Raw genomic sequence first — 13041 nt, 5'->3', positions numbered from 1 at the left:
AGCAGTGCTAGATTTACTGAGGACTCTCCCTGCTTATGTAAAAGAGGTAGGTGGTGCATGCCTTTATATCTAAGACCCAGGAGGCAGAGGCAGGGATGTTGATTTGGGTTCACAGCAAGCCTGGGATATATAGTGAGTTCCAGGACAACCAAGTCTATGTAGAGAGACCCTGTCTCAAAGAAAGGCAAAGGGCTAAAGTTGGATTAGATGCAGTCACACACAGAAAGAGGACTCTTTCTCAGTAGAAGCCTATGGCTTCCCACGTACTAAGTCTACAATCACATACCATGATGCCTTACTTTTTATATGGGCTATGGCAACAGAACTCATCTCTTCACGCTTTCAATGCCGGCAGATACCCAACCGAGCCATCTGCCGAGCCATGTTCAAGCTGCTTTTGGTGGAACTGTTCACTGGCCTCTAAAAAGCTCTAGTGGAGCACGAAAAATACTCAGAACCTCGGAGTGGATTTGGGGGATACCCACCATCACCCTCACCCCTAATACATCTCTATCCCCTGGATAGAGAGGTTTTCTCTGAGTATCCCTTTACTCACTCTCCAAATATCTATCTGCCTTAGAATGACGTGGCTCCTAATTCTTACCTCTGAACCCATCAGATCTTTCTGGAGAAGTCTCTCCATAGCCATCTTACCCATCTCATATCCTCTCCACCAGACGAATCTGACTCAGCCACATCCTCTCTTCCCTATCGGTTGGCATGTATGCCTTGTGGTGAAATCATGTTCATTTGATCTGTTGGAGATTAATTACATACATGGAGGCCATTGTGGGTTACTGTTTAGCTCCAAATGATTTCTTCTGTGACACTTTAGACATTGCTGATCTCTCTCTCTCTCTCTCTCTCTCTCTCTCTCTCTCTCTCTCTCTTCTCTCTTTCTCTCAGAGAAAAACTGATGTGTAGGCATAAACACAAATATTTAAAATTCAGTTTGGCACTGTGACCACTTAGCAACACAACACCATGGATTTCATGGAGCCTGAGTTCCTCTGCCACGGGCATGTAACTGGGTCTGTAATACCAAGCCTGAGAATAAGCTAGGGCTGGAGGGGTGGCTCAGCTATTAAAGGCTGGGCTCACAATCAAACCATAAGTGCAAGAGGCTCCACCCTCCATGACCTCTCCAACTGATAAAACCCAAGGTTACACAACAAGAAAAATAAAGCTGACTCAATAATTCCATTAAATGTTGGTCCCTTTGCCACACCCTGCCCCTCTCTCTCATATTTTCCTACTTTTAAGCATAGCTTTGCTCTTATATTTAAGTTAGTTTCTCTTTTTTTCTTTAATTTTGTATATTTTTGAGACTATAATTTAATCACATTTCTCTCTTCCCTTTCCTTCCTCTAAACCCTCCCAAACACCCTTCCCCACTCTCTTTTAAATTCATGGGTCCTTTTCGCCAATTGTTATTGCAGGATGTACATATTATATACAAATATATATATCACATATAATATATAATTATATATAATATATTTAGAATATATGTATATATATATATGGAATGTATATATATTGTAAATATAACCTGATGAGTTCTCCGTGAGACTTTTATACAACATATTTAGATCATATTCACCATCCCCATCTTTCCCCCAACCATTCCCAGATCTATCATAGCCTCTAACACCAGCCATTTTACATTCTCTCTCTTTTGTTTTTTTTGTTTGTTTTTTTGTTTGTTTGTTTGTTTCATGACAGGGTTTCTCTGTATAGCCCTGGCTGTCCTGGAACTCACTCTGTAGATCAGGCTGGCCTTGAACTCAGAAATCCGCCTGCCTCTGCCTCCTGAGTGCTAGGATTAAAGGCGTGTGCCACCACTGCCCAGCCTCTTTTTTTTTTTTTTTAATTAATTCTTCAAAAATTCCCGACAGTGGATTTGGATTTGGATTATCCTCATCCCGATGTCTCTAGCCCTCTGGTGTGCACGCCCTCAATCTCAGCACACATCCCAGTCAGACGCTTTAGTAAAAAGGCCAAAAGGTCTGTGACTAAGTTGTTGAAAATGTCCTTAATGTGTGTCTTCTCCAGGTTCTCTGTATCTCTTTGCTCTTCTCCCCCTTTGTTTTTTTTCTATAAGAAGTCCCTTTCACTCAGTGATAACAGTCTGCCTCACCTGTGTCTTGCCCTCCTGACCATCATTCTCTCTTATATTTAAAGCTTCTCCTTGTTTGTATTTTATTTTAACTTTTGTTGGGCTACATGTATATGACACATGGGTATATGTGCCTCTGTGTGTACATACATATGCACATGTGTGGAGGTATGCAGGTGTGTGAGTATAAACACTTGCCTGTTGAGTCCATAGCTTGATGTTGGGTTCCTTCCTCCATCTCTCTCCATTTTTTTCTCGGAGATAGGGTGTCTCATTAGAACTGGAGCTAGCTTGTCTAGCTAGCCTGGGTGCTTAGCAAGCTCCAGGTATCTCCCTGTGTCTGTCCCACTTGGCTTACCTTTGTTCCTTATGCTCAGATTATCAGTGGGTTTTGGGGATCCAAAATCATGACTCCCTGCTTAGGAGACAGGCGTTCTACAGAATGAGCCATGTATTCAGAGACTTCTCTAGCTGTTTGCATATTTATTTCCTTTGCCCTTACTACTATTATTTTTTATTCTGCTATCCTTTTGGGGTTCTTACTGTCATGCACATATTTCACAATGTCAAATTTTATGGAGAAATTTGTTCTTATGATTTAGAAGACAAGACAGCCCTGTTTCTGACCTCTGCAGTTGGCCTGTGTGGAAACTCTAGTCTCAGAGGCTACTTGTTACTTCTTCCTCACCAGAGAGGTTTCTGATTCTTCTTTCTTTCTATAATTTGAATTTTGAGTCAAGCAATCATCTGACTATCTCACGATTCCTTCTTGTTGGATGTGTCTTCTCCTTCAGTTTTGTTGTAGAATTCTATTTATACTTTTTGAGATGATATAATCGCCCACCCTTTCATTCCTTCTCTGAAAACGGTACAAGTGTCCACGAACTCCTTCTTCTTTCAGATAGATAGAAGAAATTTTATGCTTTGTATTCATGCTGGACTCTATTTCAAACTACACCTCTTACATAGAAGATCCTATGGAAAGCATCCATGCCTCTCTGCCTGAAGCTAAATACAAATTCCTGTCCTTTCTGTTTTTTATTTCCCTGGAACACGTGGTCTCCAGCTAATTAGTAACAGTCTGGGGAAATCCCACTATTGCATCCTGGATCTGGTGACCTCTGACCCACAAGGGAAACTTTGCATCCATGATATTTTGATGTATGCAAACCAAATCCAAATAAAATAAGTGAAGAGCCGTTACCAGGCTAGTAGCTATCAGATCGTCTAAATTCTTTATCAGCTCAGCGTTGTTGCAGGCAGATTTGTCATAGACCCAAAGTCAAGTCTACCGGCTTGAAAGGAAATGGGAGCTGATGTTTGTGTTGAAATGTGGTCACTAATTTGTATTATCTGGGAGTAAGGGGGATGTCAGTCCTTGGTGGTGCTTAGAAGCTCTGGATAAGAAGATGAGGCTGCACATGCTTGCCCTGAGGATTTCATCTTTCTGCACGGCATTGTCTGAGATTTCTGGTTGGAATTTTAAAGGTCTCTTTCTTGGGGTGCTATTTTTTCCTCAAGCTTCGAAGCTTTGTCAGCATTTGTCTCTGAGAGGATTTATTTTCATGTCATTTATCCAACTTAGGTTGAATCTTTTGAGTCTCCCTTTTAAAAGCCTCAGTGTCGAGTTCCAGAAATTGTTAATTGTGCATTTTATTCTGCTTCTCTTGCTAGGATTTAATTAGAATTTATTTTCATGCTTGGAAATACTTACGATTCCCGGATTCGGTGTCTACCCTCTGTTTTTGTATTAGTTTTGGTCCTTTTCTTTTTTTTTTCCTCCTGTGGAAGAGCTTACCAAGTTTACTTTGAACACGCTGGCCCGGAATTTTCATAAGCCACTTCTGAAGATCTTCAGTGCAGGGCTGGAGAGTGGCCTCAGTGGTTAAGAACACCTGTTGCTCTTGCAGAGGACCTGGGTTTGGTCCCCAGCGCTACATAGCTGCTCACAACGTTCTATGACTCCAGTTTCAGAGAATCTTGTGTCCTCTTCTGACCTCTGAGAGAGAACACCAGGCATACATGTAGTGGCCTTACATATATGCAGGTAAACACTTATACATGTAAATAAATTTTAAAAATCTTCAATGCAGACTGTAACTTTGCTCTTTTTCGGTTGCTGTGTAAACTTGCCCTGCCTGTCTCTTGAGTTATTTTGATATTTGTTGTTTTGTTTGATTTCATATTGTTTTCTTTGTTGCTTAATATTTTTTTGTCCATTTCACCTTATTCTTTAATGTTCCCTAGGAAGAACTGTACTACTTTAATAGCTGACTTTTCATTTTCTCCCTCTATATTTCCATGAAGAATTTTACTGATTGCTGAAGAGAAAGGCTGAAGTAGTCCCTTTAGTGAACAGTGATGTGGATTATGGCTGGCCAAGTTACCATTTAAAATTCTTTATTTTTTAAATCAGTCAAACACGTTTTATTGTTGTTGTTGTTGTTTGTAGTTTGAGTGACCAAAAGCCCACATTGTGTGGGCCTACTTGTCTGTTCTCAATGGCTTCTCTGGGGTACAGTGCAACCAAAGGACTAAGCCAAAGTGACCTTTCCCTGTAAGAAACTATTGTCTTAAGAACTCATTCCAGAAGGAAAAAGACAAACATTAATTTCCCTTGAGGGTGATGCCCCCACAATGACTTAATCACTTTCTAGAAGATCCCACCTCGTCAAGGTCTCAACATTGTGACTACCAAGTTTCCAATTCATTGCCTTAGAGGATACACCCAAATCACAACAGCCACTACTCAAGGGTTAATTGTGGCATGGTTGCCACAGTAAGTTTGTCACTTGAAGGCTAACTTGATTGGCAAGATGATATTTCTGAACCAAGGATCTCTTAAGAACAAAGCATAATTTATTTGCACCACGTATAAGAAATGAGAGAGTTGTTTATGCCTAGCCATACCCCGAAAACACAAGAATCCAGTGGTACAGAGGTACAAAGGTCTGTATATCATTGATATTAAAGTTTCAAGTAGAGGCAGCCATTGTAGCAAGATGGAGATTAGTACAACTATGACACAACAGGGGTTAAAGGTCACAGCTAAGGATCAGAATACCTTGGCTTGGATTTTACTGAGATTGGCAGAGAAGTTTTGGCAATTTCCGGAAAGTTCTCTACAGTTCTCTAAACTTTGTTCCTTGGCTTGGTGGGCTTAGTTAGTGTTTGGAGGGCTGAATGACGTAATGTTTACAAGATTCTTGCAAGGACACATGGCAGCCATTTCTTTTGTTATTAATGTTATTAATACCATCCAGCTACCAGGGTCTCAAGTGCAACCCATTCCATTTGCTTGAGGGAAAGTTAACAGAAACACAGGAAGTAAATTTCATCCTTTTAGCAGGTCTCCACATCGTACTTCTAGTCCAGTCTAAACCACAGACCAACCTTTGCCCATTTGGTTCAACATGAGGACAATACACATTAAAGATCCTATACTCAGTGGGTGTCAGAACAATCAGTGGTATTTTACCAGGTAGTGACACAATGACATTGAACCAAGGCAACATCTGCTCAAGACAGACCCATTTCAAACCATTTGTCACACAGGCATTTAGTGTGATGGCATTGGCTTCATTTTCACCTTTAAAATGAGGTCTATCCCATGTGCTTGGGAAGAACTGTGTTTCCTTCTGTTGTGAATCGTAACAAGCCTGTGGTATATTCAAAGGGTGACTGGGGCCATCGAGATAGTCAGGAGTCTTATATTCAGCATTTCTTTGGAAATAAAAATGACACCTTATCAGTGTTTTAAAAAATGGAGACTCGGGATCTGGCGAGATGGCTCAGAGGTCAAGAGCACTGACTTCTCTTCCAGAGGTCCTGAGTTCAATTCACAGCAACCATATAGTGGCTATCAATCCTCTGTAATGGGATCCAATGCTCTCATCTGGTGTGTCTGAAGACAGCTACAGTGTACTCATACAAATAAAAATAAAGAAAGAAAATGTTTGTTTCTGTAGGCAAGTTTGATTTGCACTTTTTTTAAACACATGGAGACTCTTATTTGCTTGAGAGAAGGTAGAGGTTAGGAAATTGTTACGGGCTGATGGCACCTTGAACTCAGGAAACCAGGATGTAAGGAGATGTTGGTCTCATCTTCACAGCTTCCGAGTGGCATCATGGGTATGCTCCATAAGATTCCTGTGTAAACTGTACTTTGATGCCAGATGGGTTCCTTTCCAGAACCCAGTCCTTTTTCTTCTGAGTCAGTTTCCACATATCTGCCTCACGTGTCTGCCTATGTTGGGCTATCCTCAGCCCTGGCATCATAACCGAGATCAGTGCTGCTGTCAGCAGAAAACCTGTGGAAAATCGAGGGATGTCATGCCCCTGCTTCAGCCCACTTTCCACCAAGGGAATGGAATGGGTCATAACTGAGATTCTGGTACCTGGATAATCTCAACAGAAACAGGACCTCTATCTGTCAGTATAAAGCTTGGTGCCTCGAACTTTATTCCTTAGTCTGAACATCTCCCTCATTCTACTCTCCTTCGTATCTCTCTATCTATCTCTCTATCTCTCTATCTATCTATCTATCTATCTATCTATCTATCTATCTATCTATCTATCTACTGGCATGCGAAGGAGAGGCTCTCATGTTTCTCAAGCTGTCCCTAGATTCATTGTGTAGCAGAGGATGGTCTTGAAGTCTATCCTCCCTCATCTACTTTTCAAGAGCTGGGATGACAGGCATACATCCTGGGGGAACCTGAGGGCCTTGTGCATGCTAGGTGAGCACTCTTCAAACTGAGCTAAACTACCAGCTCCTCCCAGCACTATGTTAACTGATTCTTGAGCTCCTTATTGTTCCTTCTTCCCAGAAAGCACATCTCCAAGATTGGTGAGCTTAAACCTTTCTCCCTTCCTCTTCTTGCTGAGGATGCTAGGACTATAACCCACACAGGAATATAACCCATTCTTCCAAAACTCCCCGAGCTTAGCCGTTTTATTTCCCACACATCATTTATCATCATCTAACATAATACATTTTTTTGTAACTCTGGCTGATCTCAAACTGACTATGTAGCTGAAGAGAATCCTGGATTTCTGATTTTCCCGAGTGTCAAGATTATAGGCAAATACCATCATGTCTGCTTATGTAGTGTTTTGGGTGAAACCTAGGGCTTTGTGCATGCCAGGTAAGAACTTTTAACTGAGCTACATAGCTAGCCCCAAAATACTATTTCAGGTGAGTATGGATTTATCAGTCTCAACATGGAAGAGGCACACGTAGGATGCTCTCAGATCATACCCCCCCCCATATATTCTTTTTCTCCTTCTGCCTTAAAATTTACTCTCCTGTTCTGAAGAGGAGACACGGAGGCTAATTTCCAGAGAGCAAGGGGGAAGGTAAGAGCTATAAACAAGCAATACTTCGGAATCAAGACACTTGCCAGGTGGTGGGAGGAGAGAGGGTGGCATTAGCAGTGCCTCGCCCATGGCTGGAGATTGCCAGGAAGCGCCTGATGGGCTGGACACTGGGCCACAGCTGCTGTGCCGAACTCCAGGGACATGCCTTGGGATGCGTTGCAGCTGTGGCTGATGGAAAGCAGATGTTTCACTGTGTGGGGGAAAACCTTCTTGAAGTGTGCCATGGGGCACCCAGACAGACACCCTTCCTTTTTCCCCCCCTTCTCAAAAACAAATCAAGGAGGGAAAATTACACTCGAGTAACCCTGTGAGAGGACTTACTGCAACAAGTTGAAATCTCATAGTTTAAGGATTTGTGTAATTTTAACAGAAAAAAAAATAGGTAATAGGGTTTAAAGTTAAATTCAGTCAATTGGACAGTTCAAGAACTTTTTTCATGTCAACTTCTATTACTGCTGTTAGAAGAGTCTTTGTCTTTGACTCCTCATGTTAATTCTTCTTGTCACACTGATCCTCTGAACTCTTTCTTCTCCTTTCTCTATTTTTACTACAGCTGTTTGAATTATTCCCCTTTTTCATGCAAACCATTGTATGCTTTGTCGCTAATTAATCCTCATGCTATTCTAGTCTTTAACAAAAAATGCTCAGGATTGAGAATGGAGCTCAGTCAGTAAAGTGCTTGCTGCACCAGCATCAGAGCCTGAGCCTAGATCCCCACATTCACATCAAAAAGCAGGGCAAGATGGTAGCACATGTCTGCCATCCTGCGGGGCTGGGGTGTGCAGAGACAGAAGAATCCTCCGGTTCATTCACTGGCCAGCCAGTCTAGCCATATTGATGAGCTCCAGGCGCAACAAGAAAGCCTGTGTGAAAATATAAGGGGGAAAAGATCAGAAAGATGATACCCAGTATTGTCTTCTGCACCCCCTAACATGTGTCTGAGCACTCCCTTATACAGCATATACATATATGTACTCACACACACATACACACACACATACACACACAGACATACACACACACACACACACATTGGGTTCTTTATATTAATTTTGTCCTAAAATTACATGAGATACATTAGTAAGAATATTTATGTAACTAATATTCAGCAATAAGACAGGTAGTACATCTCTGATGTCAGATCTTGGGAATCCAAGGCAGGAGGATTGATGCAAGTTTGAGGTTATGATGGTCTACATAGTAGGTTATAGGCTAGCCTGCACAAAGGGAGACTCTCTAGAATTTATATAAGTAAATAAATATATAAATACATGCTGCACTATAAATTTTGTAAATTGTTGAATATCAACTTCTAAGAATATGTCCTTTAGTATAAATTATTAGCTTATATAATTTATGAACACACACACACACACACACACATATATATATGTATATATATAATACTTGTTTATTGCCAGGTATTGTAGTATATACTTGTATTGTAAACCCAGAACTTGGTAGCAAGCTTGTGAGTTCGAGGATACCCTGGATTGCTTAATAGGTTCCAGACACAATGAAACAGTCTAAATAATAATAATAATAATAATAATAATAATAATAAACACCAAATACATAAAATATTTCCTTAGTTAGTCTTAGAAAGTAAAGGTCTTTTTCCATTCCTCTATTTGATGATGAATGTATGTTCAAATGTATTCAGGTTTTGTATTTCAATTGAAGGGAAGAGACAGTCATGAAACACTTTATCTATTTATCTATCTATCTATCTATCTATCTATCTATCTATCTATCTATCATCTATCTATCTATCTATCTATCTATCTATCTATCTATCTATCTATCTATCTATTTATCTAATTATAGGACAAATAGTTTCTCTGTCTCTGTCTCTCTTTCAGTCCCTCTCCCTCTCCCTTCTGTCCCCCATCTCTCATATATATATATATATATATATATATATATATATATATATATATAGTGAGATGTCCATGCAGTAGTAGTAGATACAAGAGAGTATCATCTTTCTCAGTGTTTCTGACAGAATTTATAGTCTAATATGCATACACACATGTACAGTTATAAAAAATTGCAAATCATATGCATGTTTATATTCACATATGTGTGTGTATAATTCCTTGAAATGTTTATTAGTCTAGGGCACATTAAACAAAAGAGAAAAAACCAGGAGCCCACCTCTCATCTTGCTGCAGCTGGTTATTCACAGCCTAACTCCACTGACAGAGTGCCTGCAGAGCTATCTAGGAAACCTGCAGTTGCATTTCTCCGAAGGTCAAGTTCCAGCGGAAAATGGAGCCTTGAATCAACATCTCCAAGTGCACACAATTTTTAAGGTGGGCATGCTGAGATTGGCAAGGGTAGGGGCACCTTCTCATGGTGCTACTGTTTATACTGCCCTGCACGGCAGACAACCATCTCAGTTCTACATGACTTCAAATCCTAAACTGTTATGGGGGAAAGACATTTTCGACATTCTTTATCCAAATCCCACACATTAAAAAAGCACCAATCCAAGACATATCCACCCTTCTGGGAATCCATCTCCTATGTGTGGGCGCTGACTACTCTGTCTGGAATTTGCTGGTGTGTAGGAGGCACGGAGTCTATTAGTCCTTGGAAACTTACTACAAGAAATGGACAGGTAAGGCCATGGCAGCCAAGTTAACATTGAAAAGGAAATTCTTTTGCTGATGTTTGGAAAAGGTAAGCTTAAAACAAAACAAAACAAACAGACAGACAAACCCCTGAATTTCAAATACTTAAGCTCAGAGTGAGGCTTGCCTTGCTCGGTCTCTCTTAGCTCCACGCTTCTGCAAGCCCACAAGCATGGCTATACATTTTGGAATGAAGTAACCACATAGAATTTTCATCTGCTTTGGAAAAGCCAGGAAAATGTGTGTGTGTGTGTGTGTGTGTGTGTTTGAGCAAATACAGGTTGTATATGTGTGTGAGTAGAAGTAAGGTACATGGCTGTGCTTTTCTCTCAAAGCAGGACCTTTAAATTCTATATGTAAAACCCTGCCAAATCTCCAAGGACGTCTGACGCACACATGTTCAAGTAACTTAGCTAAAGCTTAAAAAAATGAACTTGTGATTCACAGCTTGAAGTTTGAGTTTGGTTAAGTATTGTCTTAAAGTACAAAATTAAACTGAAAGTGTGGGTCTGTGAAAGAGAACTTGCCTCAAATATACAAGGTCTCAAGTTCAATCTCCAAAGCACTGAAGAGTTTGTGGAGATAGATTTGGTAGTGCATGCTTGTGATCCCAGCACTTGGGAGGGGGTGGCAAGATGACCAGGAGCTCAAGGCCAGTCTTAGCTTGAGTAGCAAGCTCAAGGCCATCTTGAGACCTTCAGACCATCTTGAGATCTTCAGACCATCTTGAGACCTTGGCTCAAAGAATTAATTAACTAATTAACTAAAGTAACCCACTTTAGTCTATATATGGGCTCTAAAGGAGATGAATCCATATCTTCATTAGGGAGGCAGGGAAGGCAGATAGGGAATAACGTTCTAGAATGTTCTAAAATGCCTTTTCATAACAAGAGTACCTGTGGATTTTTATAAAATATCAGTATGTTTTGAGAGCTTGAACTCCATGCAGAGTTTCTAGAGCTCACCACCAAGATATGCAGCAGCATCTACCCTAAGTTAAGTATTTGTTTATTTGATGGTCTGTCATCCCATGTAACCTCTGTTATAGAACCTTTAATTATCTTAGGACAAAAGTTAAAGTATTGCGGCTTTGAAAACTTTATTGTCTTACTCATGTTTCCATAGGCAAAGGTTGAGTCATTGTCCATACCACAGTCCTCTTGGCTGGACTGCAGACTCGGCTCTAGAAAGAGGCCTTTTCTCTTGTCTATATGGCTGTAATGACACAGTGTGTCTGTAACCGAGGAAGGAATTTACTGGGTAAGAATTTTTTAAGACAGTAGGAAGGAGACTCTGTGTCCAAAACAGCAAAGAAAAATGAAACCATTCTTTTCTCTAAGGCTACTCTAGATTTCTCTTAGAGTTGGAGCAGATACCTATCATCTTATCATGAGAGATTGACATAAAGTGTAAATATTCTTGGGAATGAAATCCACCCACCTTTAAACAACATGAGAAGATCAATTCTGATTATGAGTTATTTTCTTGGAAGGGATAGTATATATAACAAATATATCTTGAGAAGGGATTCTAGGTAAGCCTCAGTGGTAGGTGATTTACACATATTATGCAAATACAGTATCCTAAACATGTGAAATACACACCATTCTCCTCATTTATGCAAATGAGAAATGGAGCCCACTGAGGTTAAATCAAAGTGTCCAAGATGATGGTCTGAAAAATGGTAGAATTAGAAACTAGGTCTCATTGTTTCCTGGTACTGATTTCTCAGGCTCTACCATGCTCAGAGTATACTGGAATCCAAGCTTAAGGGAAAGAAAAGATGGGCAGGGGAGGAATGCTGGAACATTAAGAAGAGAGATGGGGGAGACTGGAGACAGGTCTCTTTAATTTGTCTAAGGCTGTGCTGGAAGCCCCTGAAGAGAGAGGTGTAGAAAGACCTTAGCAAGGGATGATTAATGTCTGACCAGTGAGAACTTTCTCTCAACTTCCACATCCAATTCATCACTAGGCCCTTCAAATCTTCCTTCGAGTTCTTGAATATTCCCCTACAAATTTACTGCTGTCGCTCTAGCCAAGGCCTTCAATATCAGCTGCTTTTCTTAGGTTTTCCCCTGTCCCTGCTATTCTCTTCCCTAGGGAAGGATAGTCTTTCTGAAACAAAAATCCAAAATTTTTGTGCTTCCTGCTTAAACATCTCAGTGCTTCTCAGATTCCTTATGTCAGAGTTCAAACTCCTTTTCACAGTTTGTGGAATCCGTCATTTTGTTCACGTTGGATGTGGCTTCTAAGTTTTCACTATCAAAATCCATCGTTTGATGAGCATCTCTTTGTGTGTTTTAAAATATTCCCAGAGCAATTTCGTTGCAGGGCTGAAAATCATATGCGTCCTGTAAGATCTTTCTGAATTTGATGATTCCAATCTTTTTAGAATTCCTTGGTTTGGCTGAGGGTCCAGGCTGGTGGCTATGGTAACAGAAACTATCATAGTTTTCTTTCTGAGATACCTAATATCCCTAATAGTGTGGCCACAAGCACAATAAGCCAGCCCTCTTTGATGTTGAGTTTAGTTTAATTCTTATCTCTTCTTGTGGATTCAGGCAGGTTACAGAGAAGGAAAAGGTAAGCCCGGCTAGCTAAAAAGAATCCTTGCACGCTTTCAAGGTAAATGGAAATGCTCCAGGGATAGTGAGGCAAGTTCCTTGAGATAGATAGAAGGCAATTGAGACTGAGGGGCAATACTGAAGCTGACTCTCAAAGCTAAGGCAAAGAAAAGACAAGAAAAGCTCCTGGGCTTTTATGACTTAGGGGGTAAAATAACCAGTGTTCTTCATCTTTGTGTGTGTGTGTGTGTGTGTCTTTAGAGCTAGTGAGCCTGAGGTCAGGATGTTCAAAGGACTGCTGTCTTAAAGACGCCAGATGGTTAGGGTACACTGGGGTGTAAGT

This window comes from Mus caroli, chromosome 11 (genome assembly GCF_900094665.2).
Source record: "Mus caroli chromosome 11, CAROLI_EIJ_v1.1, whole genome shotgun sequence".
Classification (NCBI taxonomy): domain Eukaryota; kingdom Metazoa; phylum Chordata; class Mammalia; order Rodentia; family Muridae; genus Mus; species Mus caroli.
Note: the sequence above shows the minus strand (reverse complement) of the source record.